Genomic DNA, 20,802 nt, shown 5'->3' on the forward strand with positions numbered 1-20,802 from the left:
ACCTCTAAAGAAAATATTTGTTATAATTTAAGAAATTTTGTGTTGATTACCATCTCTCATTTTTAAAATATTGTGTTTTATAGAACTCATTAAATTACTCGAAGTCTTTTCTTTCAAGGACAAAAATCTTAACATTCTCACCATTTCCCATTTTCCTTTTAGGTTAATTTTTTTTTATTTCGATGTTTATTAAAAGTATTTGAAGTCTTATCTTTCAAATACAAAAATCTTATACCATTCTATTATTTTAGCAATTTTTTTATTTCTTCAATTATCTTTGCATATATAATTTTTTAAAGAGAATCCATAAAGAAAAAAATATAATTCAAAGATGAATGTGACAGATCATGATATTGAAAAATGTTAGAAGTATCACGGACAGCTAATGTCTTAAATACTAGTATATATATAAAAGTACAATCGATGGTCTTTAAAGCTTTTTAAATGGGTTTTTAATTATATATAATAATTAATAGAAATCTTTATAGAAAAAGGCTATAGAAAAAAGCACTAAGTTATTCTCTCTCTTTAAGAATGATAGTGATCAGTATATAATGGCTAGAGCATGGGAATATACAGATAGATGCAAATATATATATATATAATATTATATTATACAAATATTTAAGATATAAAGTTATGAATGATATGTTGAAGCTTTTTAAAGGGACAGTCATTAATTTTAGTCAATATTATTATTTGTATAATGGAAGTCCTTTTCATTAAGAAAAGACCAGCACCCAACAAAATCTCACTCTCAGTCACTTTTTACAAGGAAAAATAAAAAAATGATCGTAATGACAAAAATATTTTAAAATACATTAAAACTTTAATTAAAATTTATCACGAGTCTTTTAAAAAATATAATAAAAAGACAAAATATTTATCTTGTATAAAACAATTCTAAAAATAGAAAAAAAATCATTAGACCTATAATGGAAAATATAAAAAATGTCCCGTCAACAATGCGTATAATACATTTAACACACAATCGTTTAGATTTGGGTATTGTTTGGTACACCATGTTTTAGATTTGATTGTTTAGATTTGAATAGCCAAATCTAAACGATTTACTTTCTCAATTCTATTGTTTAATTTAGCTACAAGATCGTTTAGATTTGACTAAAATATTTTTTTCAAGGTACACGATCGTTTAGATTTGACTAATTTTTTTTAAGTTAGATTTAGTTTCCCAAATCTAAATGATATAAAAAAAGAAAAGGAAAAGAAGAAAGACGAAGCACGCAACGAAAAAAAGAAGAAAAAAAAAGAAGAAAAAAAAAAAAAGAATGAGGATAGAAAGAAATCAGATTTGGGACGTAAAAAAAGAAGAGAAAAAGAAGAAAAATGATTCGCAACAGAAAAAAAGAAGGAAGACGATCTGGAGAGGAGAAGAAAGATAGAATGACAAACTTAAAATATTTAAAAAATGACTTTGTTATACGTAAATATTTTAATAGTTTGTTATATTTATAAAAGTTTCTCGTTTGTTTTTAGTTATGAAATTTATTATATTTATCCAAAATAATAGAAAAGTTATAATTAAGATATAAAGTTGGAAAGAAGAGGAAAGGAAAGGAGGGGTAATTTAGGTTTAGAGAGATTAGATTTAAATAATTAGCATAGGATTCTTGAATGAAAAGAATATTGATGGGCAAAGAAGGGAATATATGTGTGGGTGTGTAAGTTAGGGTTTTGTGTGTGTTTAAACACACACACACACACACACACACACATATATATATATATATTTTCACTTTTCTTTTTTGGTAAACAAAAGGGTGAGAGAGAGATGCTGTTTGACACCTTATGTGGGTGCAAATGGGAATCAATCCCAAGGTATATATATATATAGGATCAACATCCATCACCTCTCTCTCTCTCTCTTCTCTCTATGGCTATGGCTAAAATTGATTTCTAATTCTTTGGTTAATATATACCATTTGCTTAGTTCATGTATTTTTAATTATTGAAGGTTAGTTTTAGTATTTTTAATAATAATTAAGTTTTATCAAAATTATTGATTAAATAATAATAATAATAATAACAAATATAATAATTTTCATACAATAATATATGTTCTCAAAATTTATACTCACCATATTAATTAATAACATTTTTTAAAAATCAACAATTATAGATTAATAGACTAAATTAAGAATTTTTTAGAACATTGGACTCAAATTTGGATAATGAAATAAAATTGAGTAATTTTTAAAGTATAAAGACCGAAACGATATTTTAATCAAAATATTTTTACTACAGTGTATTTTTTCCTTCTTAATTAGAGAAATCATTTTCTAGAAAAATTGTTAAAAATAGAAAAATTGACATAATATTTATATTTTTTAAATTATTTTTTCCTATAAAGTGTCAAATTTTTTTTTATATTCCTGAAAAATCTAATTATTTTAAAATGATAAAGGGATTATAAATATCTATAAATACAACATATAATTAATTATATATTTTATCAATGATAGAATTCGATAGACTTATTAGTATCTATTGCTGAAGTGATAGATGTCTATAAGAAACTATTGTGTTTTATCTAAAGAGAAAAATAAAGTTTTACTATATTTAAAACATCATTTTATTATATATATTTATTTGATATAAAAAATTTAGTTAATACCATTACAATCATATGTGCATCGAAATTTTCATTGTGCATGACACAGACCTACATTAAATTTGCAAATCATTATTTATTATTTTAAAAAAGAAAACATTAATTATTATCAAAGGAAGATATGTAGAAAGAGATTAAAGTGATGAGCATTAAGAGCCATGCAAAAATGTGATAATTAGCCTATGATAAGAAAAAGTGAATCCTATTGGAGAAACTTTATGGTAAAATAATTATATGAGAGAATAATTAGTTAGGTGTGTGGGATGTGAGAGATTTGTCACACTTTATATATATATATTTATTTATTTATTTATGTACACACACATTATATATAAATTATATATATAAAAAAGAAAATAATGGTATAGATAGTGGGAAGTGGGGTTGTAATATATATTATTGCATACCGTCTCTCTCACACACATTTTGCTTTAAAATTAGAAAGGGTATAAGAGGTACGTACTTTTCCACTTTTAATACCATATTAAATCATTCTATTAAATTAGAATAAACATAACAAAATCTATCTTCATTTATTATCAATAAAGTTATGGTCTATCACTAATATTTTGAATGTTTCTTATATTTATAACTATTTTAATTATATCAACAAATAAATAATTCGAAATGGTAATGGTATTTTTGAAAAGGTGGAAGATTTTTGAATTCCCAGCCAGAATTGTTAGAACTAAAAAAGTTAGAGAATTAATTGAGTTAGAGTAATGAATAGATGGGCAGTTCCAAAATGATTAAAAAGAAAAAAAGAAAAAAGAAAAAAGAAAAGTTTCAAATGGGACAATAAATAAAAGGTTTTTGTTTTGAAAGATTGAACCTTTTTAACAAAATGATGAACACGAGAATAGACAAACATACCATTCTCTGTTATAAATGTTTGCCACTTACAAAATTATTCTGACTTTCTTTTTTTCTCATTCCTTTTTTTGTTTTATATATATATATATACCTAAATTTATTATTTTTATTTATATATATATATATAAACTTTAATTTATTTGGTCCATGTGAAATTGTGGGGATATACTGAGAAAGGCAGACAAAACAGTAAGGGACACACTTCCCAATTAACAACCCGTGTTCTACTTTTCTTTTTTCTTTCTTTTTTTTCTTTCTTTTTTCTTTTACATTTGTCTTACAACTTACAAATTTAAGTATGGAATGTAGATGAAAATGTCAAAGTTTCGCAATTATAAACATATGATACGAATTTAATTTCATCAAATATTGACGTTGACCAACATTTTTTCCCTTAAATATAATGCTAAAACATTGAATTAAATATAATATATTACGTATTTTAAAATTTTGTTACCTTATTCTTTTTATTGATTTTCTTATATACGAAGTAGTAGAAATAATGTTGATATCTCCGTTGAAAATTTCATTAATATGATTTTTTTTTTGCATCTATTAACCATATTTCACGATTAATATTTTTTATCTTTTTTAGAATTTTTGGTTCAGTGTTAAATTTGATACTTTTTTATTGTTAGTAAGAGACTTTAATATTTATTATATTTTGTCGATAAAAATAACATTTTTAGTTCTCAATTTTTAAAAATTGTGTGTCCAGTCAATAAATTTTAAGTTATACATTTTTAGTCCCTAATTTTTTAAAATATATTTAAAAAAATATATCAAACAATGTAGTATTTTTATAATTTTAAATAACTATATGTCATTTTAAATTAGAAGAGTCATTTCTAAATTAAATCATATTTTCTCTAAAATTGTTTTTCTTCTAATTTTAAATATTATATAATTTTTAAAAAAAAATCAAACAAAAATACTTCTTAGACATTCGATGCATATTTTTAAAAACTCAAAGACTAAAAATATATATTTTAAAACTTCATGGACCAAATATATCTATTATTATAAGTCTAAAGAGTTAAAAGGATAAATTTTTAAAACTCGAACTAAATTGGTAAATTTTCTAATTTTATGTCATACAAAACCTCTTATTTATCTAAGTTTTACGTTTTGCTCCCATACTTTGTAAAAAAAAAAAGATCAATAAATTAGAAATTTGGATAGTTTGAGAATATGACAATTTTATACAAAACCCCTGGAGCGATTGTAGGTTGGCATGTCTAACATAACTTTCTATCCAACATATATATATCTATTGACAATTAGAGAGAAAATATAACTTTTCTTTTGCTTAGCTACCACACACCCAATCCATCTTTAATATCACAAATATATATATATATATATAAATGTGTGTGGTAACTTTTTGAGTCATATATATTAGATGTTGATTATTTAGGAAAAAGAGTAAATCACTTAAAAAAGTTGATGGGTAACTAAAGATCATATCAAAAATTAGTGTTGATATATGAAAATTAAACTTAAAAAATATGTAGGAGTATAAAATAGAATTGAACCACACTTTTATATGTGCAAAGGGAAAAAGGATATGTGTAAATTAAAATAAAAAGGGTTGATTCAAAGATGCTTAAAAAAAATAATGATGAAAAGAATGGCTTGGTTTGTCCCTTTTTGCATATATATATACAATTCTTCTCTTCTTCTCATTTTTTTAGAGATAAGATATCTAAACTATAATATTTATAGTTACTTGAAGTATTATCGAATACTAGCTGAGTTTAAGTTTTTATTAGTGATTAAATAATAAATGGATCCTTATAATTTAGAAAAAAAGAGTTAGAATTTAGTATTTATATAATCTTAAAAGTTAAGATTAATTTAATTTTTATAGTTTGATAAATTTCATAAATAATCTCATGATTTTATAGAATCCTCGTAGTTTGTACCTATAGACCAGCTACATTATGGTTTAGCCAGACGACCATAAACATTAAACTCTCTTCAAATTATCCAACAAAATTTACTATTTAACCTAAAATAAAACATAACCTTTTTTACAATAGTTTAACTAGCTAGAGTACCCTTATAAAAGGGCATTGGAATTTTCAAACAATTTAGTTGTGAGTACTTCTCCATTTCCAATCATCATATTTCCAACCTTTATTTTTATTTTATTTTATTTATTTAGGATAATAATGCAAAAACTCCTTTACTTTAGTTTAGATACCCTTTGAGTTTGACCATGCCATATATACTAGGTCTCACTTTTCTTTTGACTTCTCTAAAAGCTTTGACCTTTAATTATATTTCTCCCTTTGTTTTTGACATATATATATTTTGAGCAAACCCCCAAAATTTTTGCTTTTTATGGGAATGGAGCTTCAATTCTTTCTTTCTTACCTCCTTTCCAAGGAAAAAAAAAAAAAACATGATATGACATCGAAAATTGTATGTCTCATAACTCTTACTCTCTTAGATTGATTTTAGTAGAAGCTAGTGTGTGAGTACTAAAAATATACTTTATAAATGGGTAAAACATGGACATGATTGTTAAATTTGACATTATGTTTCATTTATTGAAGTTGTTTCACCTTTGTAATTAAAGTAGCTAAAGTATTCATAAAAAGCATACAATATATTATTCAATCATATCATCTATCTCACCCCATGAAAATATGATAAATTATACTTTGTTATAAAAGGATTTTTTTTTTTTTTAAAAAAGTAAGGATATATGTGTATTTTAATTTTTTGGAATGACTTTATCTAAGATTTTAAAACCAATTTTCTTTGAGTGTTTTAGAAAAGTTGTAATTAAGTACTCCAAAATTGATTAATTGAAACAAAGCTAAATAATTTCCTATAAATTGGGTAGTAGGAATAATTAATATTGTTTTCATCTTTCATGGATATTATAATCTCTAGACAAATAATCTATATCCACATTTCAGGTATAAGATATTATGAGTAATTATTTATAAACAAAAATAAATACAAGGAACCTATTTGGATGTTCCCAAATACAAAAATGAGCTAAATTATATATATATATATATATATCTTAAAAATGCCTCTAAAATTTAAACTTTGTTTTAAAAAATGTACAGAATTTTGAAAAGTTTAAAAAATACTTTTCAGTTTTCTTAAAAAAAAAAACCATTGAAGTTTAAAAAAAACTAAAAAATGACTCGCTTAAAAACTAAAAAATAAAAAATCTTACTGTTATGTATTAATAGAAACCTTAATATCATCTTTTTTTTTTTTTTATAGTATGAAACGAGAGGAAGGTAAAACTATCAATGAGATTGGTAGGAGAACCAACCCACAAATATTATTAATAGTTAAGAAGGGCTGGAGGAAAGCCCAAAGTTAGTCATACAAAGATTAGAAATTATGTGCAATCATGCTATAATGATAATTTTTGAATAAGGGACTTCTACTGCACCAAAGGCCAACTAAGTTGCAAAGGTCCTCCCATAAATTAAGCATGCTCTTCTAATTGTGTGAAAAATTCTATTGTTTCTTTCAAGTCATATGGACCAAAGGACAGTTATCCCAAAATTGAAGTAGATGATGTTTTTCGTGTTGCTTTTGTTTATAGTGTGTAGCCACTTAAATTTATCCTATAACTTTTTTTTATTATTATTTAAAATATATAGTAATCGTAATAATGACTAAGATTTTTATTAATTTATTTTTTAAAAAAAGAAAAAAAGGTAATTTTTTTATAATGATAATTGTTATTATTATTATTATTTTAAAATCTTCTATTAAAAGGGAAAATAAAAATCATTAATGAAAATATCAATCTTTTTTAAAAAATTAATTTATCACATTTGACCTATTTTTATCATTTTAGAAAAAGCAAAATAATTTATTTTATACAAAATTTTTTAATATCATATTTTGATTTATCTTTATCATTTTAGGAAAAAACATATAAATTTATTTTAGACAAAATCTTTTAATATCATATTTTTGCTATTTTAGAAAAAAAGAAAATTAATAAAATTACATATACTTATTAAATTTTCCATATTTGTGATACACCCGAGATCTATAAATAGGAAACTTGGGTCATTTGAAAAAGGGGAAAAAATTAACTTAGAGAGAATTCCTTCAAAAAAAAAAATTGTTTAAAGAGAACCTCTGCAAAATAATTATTTGTAAGAAACCTATTCCTCTGTAAAGGGTGGGTTCTTAATTTGTTTGCTTTATTGTTTTTGTTTTTGTTTTTATTTATATTTATTTATTCATTTTTGTCTTTTTTTCTTACCCTAAACAATCTAATCCCATAACGAAGAAAAAACTTAATTCGAAGTTGTATTAGGTAGAGATTTACTCTCAATGATCCGCACCTCATACAACAAGTAATTTCCTTCGGATTGAATCTTTATTTTTGTTCTTCTCTTTTTTAAGCGTAGAGAGAGAGAAAAAAAATGTATAAGGGAAATTTCATTATGTTTTTTTGCCACTTTTTCTTTTTATCATTATTCTATATATATATATAAAAACTCTTTTAACCTTTTTCTTCTCTCTACAAAATAGAGAGAAAGAAAAGAGATAAAAGGAAATTTTTTTGTTTTATTCATCGTTATTATCGTCATCCATTTTTAACTCTCAACTCTTAACCCTCAATTTCTTTTCTCTAAAATATAGAGAGAAAGGGATAGATAAAATTATTATTATTATTACTACTATTATTACTATTATCATTACCGACCTTTTTTTTCTTTTTAACTTACCGACCTTTTTTTTTTCTTTTTAACTCATCATCATCATCATCATCATCATCATCATCATCATCATCATCATCATCATCATCATCATCATCATCATCATCATCATCATCATCATCATCATCATCATCATCATCATCATCATCATCATCATCATCATCATCATCATCATCATCATCATCATCATCATCATCATCATCATCATCATCATCATCATCATCATCATCATCATCATCATCATCATCATCATCATCATCATCATCATCATCATCATCATCATCATCATCATCATCATCATCATCATCATCATCATCATCATCATCATCATCATCATCATCATCATCATCATCATCATCATCATCATCATCATCATCATCATCATCATCATCATCATCATCATCATCATCATCATCATCATCATCATCATCATCATCATCATCATCATCATCATCATCATGATTATTATTATTATTATTATTATTATGGCTTCGCCTGCTTCCTCCCCGTGTCCACTAGCCTTTCCGTCTAGAGGGAAGAGAAGGCGAAAAAGCGTCGTCGAAGGAGGATGAGCAGGCTTCTCGAAGGAGTGAATATGGATAAATTAGTCCTTCGAACGGGTCTTGCCTCATAAAAGGATGAAATGTGAGACTAGAAAGTCAAAAATGGCAACCCCACTTGTTGAATCCGTCCTCGTTCTTGCCCTTGCGGCTAGGCCTTTCGTGAAGTTTTATAGGGAAAGTGCTCTTCTTTCAACCCTTCTTTCTCTAGCTCTTGTTCCCAGGTTCTTAGGCCTGACTCACCCGTCTGACTGGTCGATCGATAGCTGCTTTGCCTTGCTTTGGACATGTCCCATTTTCACCTTCTAGAAATTCGATTTCTTCTCTGTCTCTTTTTATTACGCTCAACTCCGTAAAGGAAGGAGTCCAGCTCGCCGCGCTTCTCTTCCAAGAAATAAATAAGGCAATTCTTTGGATCGTAGGGGGCTTTCTCCACGAGGTCAGGGTTCTCTTTCTGATTGAGAAAAGAAAGATGATTCAGCGAAGTTTCTATGGTCCTTTGCCTAGTCTCAATCCATAGTGGAAGGCTTCGCACCCGAGCCTCGTTAGACTCAGCGGAAGTCCCTTTCTTCATTGAGGCGGTCTCAAAATATGAGAAGTTCTGAGCATAGCCTTTATTCGGGGTGAGCTGACGCAACTCCGTACTGAGGCCTCACTACTACTGAATTAATGAACGACTAAGAACCTAAAATAAGTACGAAAGCCTAGCTACGTGGGCTTTTCTTAACCAGCTGACCTGAATAAGCCCGATGCCTCCCTTTCTTTATAGAAAGATCTACTTTTGTTATTTTTGTCTACTAATGTTATTGTCTGAAATCTAAGATAGATAGAAGATCTCTACAAGTAAGATAGAGCTAATCAAGATGCAGAGTCTAACTCAGCAATAGCCGTGCTCTTCTGGTAGCCCAATCACAATCTCGACTTCTATCGAGAGTAGTTCATTGCCTGTACGCTCTTGCTCATCTTGGATGAGTCTCTCATATCTTTATTATTACTATTATTAGGAAAACTTTCATAAATATAACAAAACTGTAAACTATTTACAGCCCGTATGACATGCCCATTAAGACAAATTATTTTTTCAGAATTCCTTATTTGTCCTTACTCTTTTATAACGATCTTTCAAATTTGATAGTTCTTCTTCTTCTCGATTTTTTGACTATCGTCGTTTTTGAGTTATTCATCTCGTTTTTTATATATCTTTCATCTTGATCATTCTTTGCCTTTTTCGTAATTTTCGATAATTTTCGCTGTCATATTCATCATCTTCGATAACATCATTTCTCTTCTTCTCATTTTGGACAATCAAGATCGTTTATATTGCTCTGTTAATATCGTCTCGGTGATTTTGGTTTTAGTGAGTATTCTAAATATTATTTTTTTTATTTGAACTATTTAGTTGATTATAAAATTTCGTTCATAATTATATATTTTGGTGTCAAGATAGAATGTTTAGAATATGTGAGTATTACTGTAAGACATCCTGTATTTGGTTATGAAGATCATTGAAGATTTTGATGATTGTTTACGTCGATTTAAGAATTTATATTTCAGTATAAATGTCTTTTTTGTTTTTTGTTGTTCGTAAAAATTTAAAGTTTTTTTTTGTTTTAAACTTTTAAGAGTCACTATAAGAATTGTGTATTTTAGTATGAAGATCGATAATTTGAAAATTTTTGCGATAATTTTCATTGAATTACTTGATCATTTACCTATATCAACATCATCGTTTACCAATATATAGATGATCGTTTTGCTATATGAACACGATCATTCATCTTTATGAACACGATCGTTCATCTTTATGAACACGAAATTTTTTAATATTTTGTATAATCAACGTCTTTAAACGATCGTGTATCTAAGTCAATACGATGGTTTAAACGATCAACGTCTTTAAATGATCGTTTAGTTTATTCTATACGATGATTTAATTTATTTTATACGATTGTCTATTGTTGTTAAATGATCGTTTAGTATTTATTAACTTCTTTGCACGATTGTTTATTTATTTTTTGCATTGTGTTTATTTTTATTGTTTAGTACATTTTATTCTCTTATTTTGTGATATATATCTATCTAATTCTTCATTTCACCATTAAATACTTAATTATATTTTCTTTTTTTTCCATATTAAAATATCTATTCCTATTGTTGTTTTTTATGGAGGTCAATGAAATGGCTACAATGTTTATGAGAATTACTTAGTGTTCAAAATTTTGGCAGATATGCGAGTTAGCTTTAATTTTTTGGTTGCTTTGACATGTGAACAACTTAAATTGGACGAATCAGTAGAATTATCTGTTTTACTTGATGTTGGTACCAATGTTCAAACAGTGGTGCCAATAAAGAAAGACAATGATGTTGCTTGGTATTTAGCTTTTGCTAAAAATGCAACTAGTAGACATCCATTAGTTGCCCATATAAGTAATAATTGTTTGGAAATATCTTTTTCATCTACTAGTGTACGGGAGAATGTTGATATGTCACTGAATATAGGTTCTTCTTCTGTTTCAAATGATGAAGTTATAAGAGACATCTCTTATTAGAGGAAAAATGTTTATATGAAAGTAAAGAAGTGCTTTCAAAGTGTTTTTGCATAATAGCAGTGAAGACCAACTTTCAATTTAGGACTACAATATCAAATTTGAGGTATCTTGAATTTAGATGTCTGCAAGAACGCTGCAAATGGTATGTAAGGGCATCTCGTTATAAGAAGAGTGATTTGTGGATGCTACGAAAATACACTTATGACCATGATTGTTCATTGAGTACTGCCCAAAGTTCTCACATACAAGCTTCTTCAACAGTAATTGGCAATTGTCTGATAGATGATTTTAGATTCATGTCTACTAACCATTCCATTCCTAAAGAGATTGTGCGTAAGAATCGTACAAATCTTGGAGTTAATATAAGTTACCAAAAAGCTTGGAAGGAGAAAGAACATATGGTAAAGATATTATATGGTGACATAGTTGAATCGTATGCATTGATTCCAAAATTCGTTGATAAATTGGTTGAATCTAACCCGGATATGATCAGTTTTGTATATCAAATTTAAATGCATTTTCAGATAGATGTGGATAGACTAATATCATAGTGTATCTAGATAAACCAATATTAACATCTTTCATATTCTTTCTGTTCTTTTTTGTTTGTGCTGATAGAAATGTGTTTGTAATTATTCTAGGTACATGCACTGCTTTAGAAATGGATGATAGTACTTATTTCAAGTTTTGCTTTATGGTTTTTGGTGCATCAATTAAGGGGTGAAAATATTGTAGACCTATTATTTATGTTGATGGGACATTTTTGAAGTGTAAGTTTGGTGACATCCTATTAACAACCTCATCACAAGATGGTAACAATCAAATATTCCCTCTTACTTTTGTCATTGTAGATTCTGAAAATAATGTATCATGGACATGGTTTTTTGAGAAGATACGAGGTAGTTTTTTAGAGCGGGCTAATTTAGTCATTGTTTCTGAGAGGCATCTTAGCATCTATAAAGGAGTTTTAAGAGTGTTTCCTGATGTTGAGTATTGTGTAAGCACAAAACATCTTTTAAGTAACTTGAAACTCCATTTTAAGGATCCACTACTTGATAAATATTTCTTTAGATGTGCTTATGCCTACACTGTCGATGAATTTGAGTACCACATGAGATGCATGGAGTTCGTTTGTCCAAATATCAAAGATTATCTTAGTAATGTTGGTTTTGAGAAGTGGTCTCGGACATATTCACGTAGACGAAGGTATAGAATGATGACATCAAATTGTGCAGAAAGTGTAAATTCAGTGTTTAAAGATCTTAGAGAACTACCTGTGGCTACAATGCTTAGTTCAATTAGGGATGTATTGCAAAAGTGGTTTTATGAATGAAGTAAAACTGCTTCTACAATGAAGAGTCGTTTAACTTCTGAGACTAAGAACATTCTGTGTTTAGAACATGAAAAGTCGAGAAGATTATTGGTAAGATTTTTTTTTAATCTCGAATAGTTAGAGATAGATTGCTATCTTTGTCTATCTGATAGATAAAGATAGCAATTTATCTGTTCCTATCTCAGATAGGCACAGATAGATTGATATCTATATATATCTGATGTATACAGAGATTGAAATCTATTTGTTGTTATTTTATTAATTATCCTTATTTGTCTTATGTATTATGTTGATCCAATTAGTACGATTGAATACCAAGTAACGGATGGAAATCAACAATTTATTGTGAAGTTAAACGTGAGATGTTGTAGTTGCCGAGTATGAGATGTTAAAGAAATTCCTTGTGTGCATGCTCTTGTTGTTCTACGAATACTTAATTTACATACTATTCTTATGTATATGAGTTTTATTATAGAGAAACACTATCAGCAACATACAGTGGTTGTATTCAACCTATTAGATCTCATTTTGATTGGAGAGTTGTAGATTATGTCATAAAAATATAGTAGAATATTACGATGGACTATCTTGTTGTACTCTATAAACGATCGTTTATGTGACTAAAATATTTGATAATAAACCCAAAAGATCTTCAAAGCATAATCGATCTTCAAAATTAAAAAGTTGATCTAACAATCGATTGAAAACAACCAAACGATAAAGTTTACTATTATAAACGATTGTTTATAACATACAAGTGATAATGTTAATTTTTTTAAACGATCATTTGAAAACATTTAATCGCTAACGTTAATTATATTAACTGATCGTTTTACAACATCTAAGCGATGATGTTATACAATTTAAACGATCTCGTAGCTAATGCAAAATGATTAAATGTAAATGTTTAACAGGTAAAAAACAGAGAAATTCTGAAAAGTTCTTATACATTGGTTGTAAATTTTATTACATGTTTCATTTTATGTAAATTTTACAGCACATGTTCATGCACGTAACGTGATGAAAATGGAAAAATGCTTAATACAATGGTATCGTCATCCATCATTATTTTTGCAAAGATTTGTCCTCAACGATATGTTTCGTAAGTTTTCATTAATTGCAATAAACATGTGACGACCCAACTCTTTATACTAAGCTGAGGTCATTACTACTTAAAGGAAAATAACTTTCTTAAAACAAAATTGAAAATAAAACAAATTTTCATAATCAAAACCTCAATTACTCATTAAAATCGTAAATAAACTAATGCATGTAGAAATAAATCTAAAAAAAATAAAATCCTAGCTCGGGCCCTATCTATTTTAAAAGAGTAATAATGAGAATGCAAAAATATTGAAATAAAAACTAATAACATAACGACGGAAGCAAAACGTTTTCCTATGGCACGCCACGTTTACTTCTTGTCATTCACCAGCTTTCATCTACCTCTACCTCTACCTTTACCTGTAAAATTAAATATTAAAGAATGAGTATAAAAATATACTAAGTAAGGGACCTACTACTAGAGTCCCGCTAGGTGTTTGTTAACTTTCTATTAGAGTCCTATAAAATTGTACCCCTAAACTGACACATTCCCGAACACGCGCGGAACATCTCTGGTCTTTAGTGAACCCAAAGAACATCTAGGACAAAACTGGTCTTTAGTGAACTCAAAAGAAACACTAAGACAATCGCGTTGTGAGTGACCCCGTCATGTCACTTATGTACATATCATCTCATACTGGATTGGTCATCCCTTCGGACTACACAGTCAAAAAGTGGTGATCCCGAGGGACACCCATTTGGGTACAACTTTAATAGATAAAGCTAACAGTACCCTATCCATAGCATGTAGCATAAAATAACATCATAAGCATGACATGAACATTAATTATAACATTCTTAATCATGAAATTAATATTTCATGCCTTAACATCAACATCATCAATCATCATCATCAACATAACGTAGTCATAGTCATCATAAACATAAACTCAGTCATAACTATCAGTCATCATATACATAAACTCAGACATAACTATCAGTCATCATAAACCTAAACTCAATCATCAATACATTATGCATTTTAACTACATCAATGCATAATGGAAAATTTCATGCAACTCTTACTTTAGTTCGAAGGTCTAGTAGGGAGAATCTCTTACCTAGAGATTAGCTTAATCAAAAAATATTCCTAACAGCAAGGTCAAGCTTCCCAAGAAAAATCCTAAACAGTAAGGGTAAAATATACTAAGTTCAATAACTTAATTAACAGTTGCTTAAGGATCCAAAAATCTATTTAATTCAACTTACCCAAAGTTGAGCTAGAATTCCAATTCAACCTTGATTGGAGAGAAATTTCACAGCACCAACTCCCAATTTGATCTAACCAGTACTTTATGAAAAATAATCTAATTTAATCCAAAATTAAATTATTTAGAGTCCAAAATTAATCTTTGTTGGGCATTAACCAAAACCCAATCAAACTTACCAAAAATAGGGGGGAAATACCAAAAAATAAGCTTAGTGGCTTAAAATGGCTTGGCGGCTCGGAAAAGGGGTGGAGACTCGCGAAGGTTGCGGCTGGCGTGCGACTAAAGAGAAGAGGGTGACTTGGGTTGGGCTTGACTGACGCAGACGACTCGGCGCAAAGAACGACTTGGACGCTGCAAGTCTCGATGATGGCTAGGGTAGACGGTGGCTCTTCGAACGACGATCAGATTGGATGAGATGCACAGATCAACGATGGATGATAGCTCATTAGCGGTGATTTATATGACGAAACGAATTAGAGAACGGGTAGAACGATCGGTAACGTAAGTGAAAGCTGGCAGTGTACGTGAGGCTTGGGACGATCGACGAATGCTCATGGTGGTTTGAGAACGGTGGCTAGTGCAACAGATGTACAGATTGACACGGTGTTTGGTTGTGTGACGAAGAATCGGCTGGACTGACGGCGCTGCTGCACGGTAGAAAGACGAGCGGAGAAGACCGACGATGGCGGAGGAGAAATGGCAGTCAGCTGGTGCACAACGATGGTCAGAGGAAGAGGGATGTCGACGACGACTAGGGTTTCAAGGAGGAAGATGAGTAAATTTCTTTTTCCTTTCACGCTTTACGAGGACTTCTTTAAATAAAGAAAATAATAATAATGTTATTATTATTATTTTTTCTTTTTCCCTTGTTCCATTCCCTAAAACAAAATAGATCTCAAACCTTCAATCTCTTCATTTAAAACCCATCAAATCCCCTCTTTAAACTCCAATATTCTCTCTCTCCAATCACATCACTTTATCTTTCCAAAATAATAAACCAATCTCTAATAATTATATGATATATAATTATTCCATCATTCCCTTAATATTAATTATATATATGTATCTATATATAATTACTCCTAAACCCACCAAAATTAAAACAACCAATAACATTCACATAAAACAAACAATTTCAATCATTAACTTCTACATTTCAAATAATTAATTAAATATTTTCTCAAAATATCCAATTAATTCTAATTTCTATAAAAATCAATAATTTCAACATAGTCAAAATACTTAAGGTAATTAAACTTAAAATTACTTACTTTGGGCCGTTACAAAACATTTTGACATTCGTTCCCTTCTCAAGAAATTCAAAGGCTTTAAAAAGAAGGTCTTCGTCGATGTTTGGCAATGCCTGCACAACTTCAATGGGCTGTGCAGTTGACCAAGTTCGTGCACAACCTCGCAAGAATTGTACACCAAATTCCAAAGATATCTTCCTTTGTGAATCCCTTCATCTTTCAACTTGGCTCGGAAGAGGCCTCGGAATCTAGGAAGTTTTTAAGAGCATACCATAATCTTTTGTAGACATTTTTGAATGCAGCTTGCACGTTGTTTTTTTTTTCTTGATCTTATCGTTCTTTGTCCAAATAGCAACATCTTGAATTTAAACATTTAAACCTTTATTTTGTCAGAATGAAGAAAAGTTTGAGGGAAAAACTATGAGGCGAAAAGTTGAGAATCTAATTGCTTGTGAGAATGGTTTTAAAGGATGATGAAGATGAATTGATGGAAAAGGAAGCGTTTTTTTGCGTTATACTTGTTGATAGGTTAATAAATGCGAATTGATAATCTAATGGTTTTTAATGAATGAGGAATAGTTTTACGGAAAAAATTGAGAAACTTAAGATTTAATGGTTTGTTAGAATGGTTTTAAAGGAAGATGAAGAAGAATGGATGAAAAATGAAGCGTCTTTTCACGTTGGACTCGCTGGCAAATTAATAAATGCAAAGTGATCATTGACAAAACGCGTTTTGACTATTTTTACCCACAAAGCCCTAAAACTCTACACATGGTCACCACGATCGTGCTAGTTTATCTAAACGATCCAGTTATACGATTTATGTGATGGTAATATATGCTAAAAGATTTATAATTTTGATTATTTACAACACGTGTATTGACTATTTTCACCCACAAACTCTAAATTTTACACATGGTCGCCACATGACCTTAATTCCCTAATTTTATGACTGAAATCACATTCATTAATTACACGTTAGACATAAATGATCACTGGTTTTTAACCAAAAGTATTGTTGTATATTCATTAATTACATGTTATACGTAAACGATGTTGTTATATATTTTACATGTAAAGGATGTTGTAATACATTTTACACTATGGCAAAAAGATATAATGTTAAACGATAATATTGTGTAGGATATTATTTATAAGATGTTATACATTTTACATATCAACGATGTTGTTATACAAGTTACGCGATCGTGAAGGATATTATTCAAATGACTGTGTAGTTATACGATTAAACGATAGTATTGTTGAATATAAACGATCGTGGTAATAAATGCAATTGACCCCGTTATACATTTTATAGGATAATGTAGTATATAAAAAGTGAAATAGGATACAAATTTCTCAAGTATAAAATAAAGAAATTTTCAAAGGTTAAATTTAAAGATTTAAAGCTTTACAAACACTATAAATCATCTCTAAAATATTAAGAATTTTTAGGTCGAAGGATGAAGCAGAATCAATATATTCTTGAGTTAACATTCTTCTTTCGTTTTTCTTGCTGTTTTCTTCTTGTGCTGAGATTGGTTGTCTTCGTATTATTTTTGAAACTTTTGTCTTTTTTGCTGACCACCATTATTTTCCTTTAGGTTTTCTTTAATTTCCCTTTTGTTTCCTTTTGTTTCCAATTCTTGACTGCTATCAGTGTCAAATTTTTCTTCAGTTTTGTTATTATCAACCTCATCATCTTCAATCAACTTTTGTTTCCATTTTGTTGTATCTTTTTTTATTTTCATCCCCTTGTTTTTCAATTTTTTTCTTCAACAATTACAATATTTCCCAACTGAATCTGGCTTCGTTTTGTTTTGTGTTCTTGCCTCCTATTTTTAACTTCTTTTTCTCCATCTTCAACTTCAATTGTCTGAATGTAAAAAGAGAATGTGCTGTCAAAATGATTGTGCAAGAAAATGTAGACAACTGTGCAATATAAAGATCATTTAAATATGTATACATAATTGTGTAAAATATATAGACGATTGTATAACATATATACACGATCATGAAACCAGTTGAGTAGCAAGGAAATTAAAATGTATGTAAACTAAATGAACAGTCGTGTGAAATATATAAACAATCATGTAAACTATATATAAACGATAATTTAACAAAAACAAACGACCCTTTAATATAAAGAAATGATCAGTTAACATAATTAAATGATCGTGAAACCAGTTGTATATTAAACAAATTAAAACCTGTGTCAATACTTGTGTTTTTGTTGTTTCTAAATGTATGATTTCGTTGTTCTCTTCTTCTTCTTCATCTATTTACAAGCACAAAAAGTAAGAATGTGTAGAGATATCATAAAGAAAACATATCCTGACAGAGTTAGACTTCTATCTTTGTATATATGATATAAATTATATTTTTGTTTGGAAAAGAATTAAACCTACGACAATATTTGTATTTTGGGTGTTTCTAAATCTGTAGTTGTTATTGTTTTCAAACTACTTTGTGTTTCCAAAACAACAGTTTCCTGTAAAGAAAAAGAAACAACATAATTGTGTTTTATTTGGAAATTGAGGAACATTAAACAAAACAAAGGAGTACATAATGAATAAGGCACTAATCGTAGAGCAATATGTTGTTGCATACTTCATCATTGTATTAACTTCTTCATCTTTATCAAGAAGATCAAGGCTACAAGTAGGTGGTCTATTTTTCTCCATAACTTTTGTACATGCAATTTCTTTCTCATTTTGTTGTTCTTGAAGTTTGGCTGAATGTGGTGGAACATTCAAGCTTCTCATAACCATTGTCAACATGCTTTTTATTTCTTTTATTCCTTGTTTAATAATATTTGTTTTGTTTCTATTTTTTCTTGATTTTTTTATATTTCTTATTTATTTTAAAATTTTATTTGTTTCATTATTTTTTTCCATTTCTCTCTCTCTCTCTCTCTCTTTTTTATGTTGCTCTGCCTTTCTTTTCTTTCCTGCTTCACAATATCTTTGAAATATTTCAAAATTGTTTGAGACTTTTCTTCTGATGAGTCTAGAGGTGTCATAGAGAACTACAAATAAAATGATATTAGATTATTAGTGAAAAAGTAGAAAATGTATTGATAAATAGTGATAGATTTATATCATGATTTATTCAAGATAGATATGGATATAAATTTTTCATTGTCTATCTAGATAGACATATAGAAAACATGCTCTAAATTTACTTACATTCTCAGATTAAAAAATGTTGATGTTTAGAGTCCTCCAGTTGTTTCCAAACATTTCCATGTTACAATGGCTGGTCCTTCAATTGCAAACTTTCTTCCAAACCCAACATCTAAATTGGAAAGTTTTAGTATTGTCTCAAAAGCCCAATAGACTAAAGCTAGGGGAAACCTTTGAAGGTATACAACATCCTTGTCACTATAGGATGCTTTTTTCAAGAATTGATATATCAAGATGTACGATAACCTTCCCCATGGATACTCTTTGAAGATTTCTTCATTATCCAATATGTCTAGATGTTGGAGATTTATGTGGTTGTGTTGTTGCTTGGGAGTTAAAAATGCTTCTAAGATATAGAGGTTAACTAGTTCTTTTTTTCAAAGAGTCTTCCTCATTGTAGAACGCTTTGAAAGTTCTTTCTATATCTCTTATTGTTATAAAGTCATCATGACGGAATATGACATTTTAAATGACATTGTTTAGACCATTTTCTTTTCTTTCTTTTAGATTTATCCCAGGGAATTTGTGACCTTTTAGTCCAGTCACAAAACAAATTTCTTCCAGCCCAAATTCTGCTATATGTCCATTGAAGTTGAAAGCAAGGACATTAGTTTTTGATGTATGACATTATTTTCTTAATAGAAAATTCAGGAATTGTGTTGGTATTTTGGTCATTTTAATGTTAAGGAACTGAACAAAAGGACTGTTTGTCAAAACTCGAGATAGAATTCTTTGGTCTATTTTGGACTTGATCCGATTCAATGTTTCTAAACTGTAGTATACTGTAATTCTAAGGTTTTTTTTTGTTCATTTTTCATAAAAATGGAAGCAGAACATTTCTCATTTGAAGGGGATCGGAGGGGCAGAGAATCAATATGCTAAGGCGCAGCTCAGTATGAATTAATTAGATATATTTAGCCTTACGGTAGTAGGGAAGGACTCCTTCCTTTTACATTTCTCCTATCTCCCTTCTAGGATTTCTTAATGAGACTAAAATGAGTTAAGGATTCGTAGGGAATTCGAGAACAAAAAATACTGAAAAGAGGAGGTTTCCTTCTTGTAAGAAGATGAAGAAGATCATAGGTTATAGTAGGATAGGCATCCCTTTCAGTTGTGTTTGCAGAAGGCAATACGATTAGATCGTCCCCTCACATACTGAGGATGTACTGATTCCAACCTAAAGAGAAAGCTCACTCTTACTTCACACTTGCTATATTTTTCTGGTCCAATCAAGACCATACCACCACTTCACTAGAAGCTCTCATTCCCTCAGACATCACTAGGACAAGGGTTAGAGATTTCAAAACCTCTCGCTCGAGGTCAATTTTTGGTTTTGTTCTCGTTGATTTAGTGGTTGGTCTTGCGAAGATGAAAACTATTATTATTCATA

Source organism: Cucumis melo, chromosome 4, assembly GCF_025177605.1.
Source record: "Cucumis melo cultivar AY chromosome 4, USDA_Cmelo_AY_1.0, whole genome shotgun sequence".
NCBI classification, from domain to species: Eukaryota; Viridiplantae; Streptophyta; class Magnoliopsida; order Cucurbitales; family Cucurbitaceae; genus Cucumis; species Cucumis melo.